Genomic DNA, 5,355 nt, shown 5'->3' with positions numbered 1-5,355 from the left:
TGCCTTGAACCTCACGCCACACGGGAGTGCAAGAGAACTCGCGAAGACGAGTCCCTCCTGCCTGCGTGTTGTGCACCACTTCCGGTCACCCGGCTAACTACCGTGGTTGCCCGAAAGCCCCCCGCCCCGCTCAAAAGAAGGCTGCCAAAAAGCAGCCCCCCAAAGCAGGCCCACCTCCGGTCGATTCAAACAGTTTCCCGCGTTTGGGGGCTTCCAAAACCTCAACAGTTCCCATGAGTTGGAGGAAAGTCGCACCCGCGGCCGCCCCACCAACCCCGGCCCCTAAGGCCACAGTCTCAGCAACCCCGGTCCCTAAGGCCACACCCGCTGCCCGTCCTTCCCAAAAGGCAACCTCGATAAGGGAGAACATCATGTTCCTCGTCGAATGGGTAAAGGGCGTGGACCTCGCCGAGATCGAACTCGTCACTCTTAAAATGCGCAACGCATATAGCTATGCGGAGCGCATTGCGATATACTCTGAACACCTAGAGTTGTTCAAATCCATCCAATGAGTAACGCTCATACTCTACCCCCTCACTCCGGTCGTTTAAAACCTAAAGGCGTTTCGCTTATCTCCTTCAATGCACGAGGTCTAAAGCCTTGCATTCCCGAACTCAAAGAGTTCGTCCGCAACAGGGACATCGACCTGTTTCTTGTTCAGAAAACTTTCCTTAAACCTTCCCATAAAGGCGTAAGTCTCCCCTCTTACGCGCTTGTACGTAATGACAGAGCCGACGACCGTCGTGCCGGAGGCACTGCCATCTACTACAAGAGGTATTTTCATTGTACCCCTCTGGTAACACCCAAGCTCACCAATATGGAAGCCACCGTTTGCAAATGAGGCATGACAGGACACCCGTCCCTCAATTTATTCATCTACCCGCCCAAAAAACCCCTCTCCAAAGCGACTTGGAGGCCCTCCTCTCACTCGGAGACTCTGTCGTACTATTTGGAGATTTCAACTGTAAACATACCGACTGGAACAGTCGTCTGACTAATTCCAACGGTAAGAAACTCCTAACCATTTCCCGCGCACTGGATTTTGATATCTTCTCTCCAATAGCGCCAACCCACTACCCCGATCGGGAAGACCAAGAACCCGACGATCTGGATTTCGCCCTCCTCAAAGGCGTCGCGCTCAATACAAGAGCAATCGAAACTTTGAACGACCTGGGCTCAGACCATCGCCCAGTTTTTCTCCAGTTAGGTCCCTACGATCCAACTCCCCGTACTTTTTTTTTTAATATATGTAACCTAACGATAAGGCAGACGGGCTACCTGATGGAAAGCAGTCACCGTCGCCTATGGACATTTGCAACACCAGAGGAGTCGCCAATGCATCGCCGGCTTTGAAGGAGAGCTCTTTTTACACCCCTCTTGAAGAGCCCCATGTCATAGTCCTGAGGGAATACCTCAGGAGGAAGTTCATTCCACATTTTGCACGTACGCGGCAAAAATGATCGATCAAACCGAACCGTGGAGAACCGCCACGGGTCCAGTTGATGTGGATGGAACTTCATCCTTTGGCGAGTGGAGCGATGAAGGAAAGGCGACGTAGGCACCCGATCAAACTGTTCCTCAGAACACTCACCATTGTAAAGTCGGAAGAACACGCAAAGGAATCCTATGTCCCTCCGAAGGCTTAAGGGTTCTAACCGATCAGAGATCGCTGGGTCATCAACGATTCGCACCGCGCGTTTCTGTACGGAGTCAAGTGGGTTAAGTTGGTATTGTGGTGCCCCTGCCCAGAGATGCGAGCAGTACTCCATGTGGGGCCTCACTTGCGCTTTATAAAGCAGAAGGAGTTGCCCCCCAGTGAAGTACTGCTTGGCTCTGTTCAGGACGCCCAGTTTCTTTGAAGCCAACTTGGCTTTAACTTCCAAATGACTCCGATACTGCACGTCACACGAGATGCAGTGCTTACACGACGAAACAATATAAAGTTCCGATATATATATATATATATATTTATTTATTAATTTTTTTTTTTTAATTAATAATAAATTTAATATTTTTTTATTTTTTAATATGAATAATAATAAATTTAATTTATTGTTGTATTTAAATTTGAATATTACAAAAAATAAATTAATATATAAAAATATATATATATATATATATTTAATAATTCTATATGAATTTTTTTATGTATAGATAAAAATTTATGATTTTTAAAATTTATTTTTAATTTATTTTACATATAAATTTTAATGTAAATTTTATATTATTTAAATAATAATTAATAAAATATGTAGTAATTATAATTAAAAATTTAAGAAATTAAGATTTAGTAATATTTAAATTATTAACAAATTTTGTGCCAGCAGTTGCGGTTATACAAAGATTAAAATATTTTTTTTTAATTGTAATAAATGAAAATAAATTAAATTAAATATGAAATTATTAAGTGAAATTTTAATTTTTTTGAAAATTTAAATATTATTCATGATTTAATAAAATTTGTTAATAAACTAGGATTAGATACCCTATTATAAAAAAATAAAATTAGTAAATTAAAATAGTAAATAAATAATATTGAAACTTAAGTAATTTGGCGGTATTTTAGTTCATTTAGAGGAATCTGTTAATTAATTGATAATCCACGAATAAATTTACTTTATTTATTATTTTGTATATCGTTGTTAAAAAAATATTTTTAAATAATAATAATATTTTAAAATTAAAAATAAAAATTAATTCAGATCAAGATGCAGATTATAATTAAGTTTATAATGGATTACAATAAATTTATTTAAATGGATAATATTTTGGAATAAATATTTAAAGGATTAAAAATTAAAATATGTACATATTGCCCGTCACTTTCATTTAAAAATTGGAATAAGTCGTAACAAAGTAGAGGTACTGGAAAGTGTTTCTAGAAAGAACAAATTAGATCTTGTGTATAAAGTATTTCATTTACATTGAAAAGAAATTATTTTTTAATTAATTTGATTAAATAAACAATTTAATTAAATAATTATAATAAAAGAAATTTTTAAATAATTATATTTTAATGGGGGTTAAAGTATAATTTATAGAAAAAAAATAAAATTTTATAGGGAATTAGTATTGTGAAAGAATATTGAAATATTATGAAAAAAAATTTTTATAAAAGTAATTTTTATTTGTTGTATCTTGAGTTTATTAAAAATTTTATTTAGTAAAATAATTCTCGAATTTAAAAGAGATAATTAGTTATTGTTGCAAAAATATTTTAAATAATTAATTTGAAATGAAATGTTAATCGTTTTTAAATATATCTAGTTTTTTTAGAAATAAATTTAATTTAGAATTTTTATATATATATAAATATAATAATATAAGAATTTTTATATATATATAAATATAATAAAATTTAAAAATTAATTAAAAGGAATTCGGCAAAATTTTATATTCACTTGTTTATTAAACTTATCAAAAACATGTCTTTTTGGTTATAATTTAAAGTCAAATCTGCCCACTGATTAAATAAATTGAAGGGCTGCAGTATATTGACTGTACAAAGGTAGCATAATCATTAGTCTTTTAATTGAAGACTTGTATGAAGGATTTAATGAAATATAAACTGTCTCTTTATTAAAATTAGAATTTAATTTTTTAGTAAAAAAGCTAAAATAATTTTAAAAGACGAGAAGACCCTATAGAGTTTTATATTTAATTTAATAATATTTTTTTATAAATTTTTAAAATAAAATTAATTTAAATATTTTGTTGGGGTGATAAAAAAATATAATAAACTTTTTTTAATAGTAAACATTAATTAATGATTAAATGATCCATATTTTATGATTAAAAGAAAAAATTACCTTAGGGATAACAGCGTAATTTTTTTTTTTTAGTTCAAATAAGAAAAAAAGTTTGCGACCTCGATGTTGGATTAAGATAAAATTTAAATGCAGAAGTTTAAAATTTTTGATCTGTTCGATCTTTAAAATCTTACATGATCTGAGTTCAAACCGGTGTAAGCCAGGTTGGTTTCTATCTTTAGAAATTTAAAATATTTTAGTACGAAAGGATTAAATATTTAAAATAATTTAAAAAAAAGGAATTTTAATAATTAAAGTATATATATATATATATATATATATATATAGTATATATATATATACTATTTTGACAGAAAAAATGTAATGATTTTAGAAATCATAAATATATAAATTAAAATTATATATATAGTAATGTTATTTATAGATTGATTAAATATTTTAATTGGTATATTATTATTAATTTTAGGTGTATTAATTGGAGTTGCTTTTTTAACTTTATTAGAGCGTAAGGTTTTGGGTTATATTCAAATTCGTAAAGGGCCTAATAAAGTTGGATTTATAGGTTTATTACAGCCTTTTTCAGATGCTATTAAATTATTTACTAAAGAACAAATATATTTAAATTATTCTAATTACTTATCTTATTATTTTTCTCCTATTGTTAGATTTATTTTATCTTTGATAATTTGATTGTTAATTCCTTATTATTTTAATTTATTAAGATTTAGTTTAGGGTTATTATTTTGTTTATGTTGTACTAGAATAGGGGTTTATAGAATTATAGTAGCAGGTTGATCTTCAAATTCTAATTATTCTTTATTGGGGGGTTTACGAGCAGTTGCTCAAACTATTTCTTACGAAGTAAGATTGAGTTTGATTTTAATATCTTGTATTGTTATAGTTATAAGATTTAATTTATTAATATTTAGATATTATCAAGATTCAATTTGATTTATTTTTTTAATATTTCCATTAAGAATATGTTGAATATCTTCTAGATTAGCTGAAACTAATCGTACTCCTTTTGATTTTGCTGAAGGTGAGAGAGAATTAGTTTCAGGGTTTAATATTGAATATAGAAGAGGAGGTTTTGCGTTAATTTTTTTAGCAGAATATTCTAGTATTTTATTTATAAGTTTAATATTTAGACTTTTATTTTTAGGGGGTTATAATTTAAATTTATTATTTTATTTAAAGGTAGTTTTTATTTCTTTTTTATTTATTTGAGTTCGGGGTACTTTACCTCGTTATCGTTATGATAAATTAATATATTTATGTTGAAAATCATATTTACCTATTTCTTTAAATTATTTAATATTATTTATTGGTTTAAAAATTTATTTAATTTAATAATATTTTTTTAGTATAAATTAATAGAATAGATTATTCTTTCTTAAGTTTTCAAAACAAATGCTTAACAAGCTCATTAATTAATAATTAAAAATTATTTTTACTCATATTTTATTAATTAGGGGATTAATAATAAAATATCTAAAATAAATAATAGTAAGAATTTGTCCAGTAATAACATAAGGGGCTTCTACTGGGCGTGCTCCAATTCAGGTTAATAAAATTACTGTTGAGA

The 5,355-nt window shown here is 29.9% G+C and overlaps 1 pseudogene; it reads left to right on the top strand.

Annotated features, from left to right (window-relative positions):
- The first annotated feature begins 4,181 nt into the window (after positions 1-4,181).
- On the top strand, positions 4,182-5,123 carry LOC140746600 (NADH-ubiquinone oxidoreductase chain 1-like; annotated as a pseudogene).
- The last annotated feature ends 232 nt before the right edge of the window (positions 5,124-5,355 follow it).

Source organism: Epargyreus clarus, unplaced genomic scaffold (genome assembly GCF_041222505.1).
Source record: "Epargyreus clarus isolate Ecla_fem2 unplaced genomic scaffold, WU_Ecla_fem_2.2 ptg000013l, whole genome shotgun sequence".
Taxonomy (NCBI): domain Eukaryota; kingdom Metazoa; phylum Arthropoda; class Insecta; order Lepidoptera; family Hesperiidae; genus Epargyreus; species Epargyreus clarus.
Note: the sequence above shows the minus strand (reverse complement) of the source record. Positions and strands in the feature narration are given on the sequence as shown.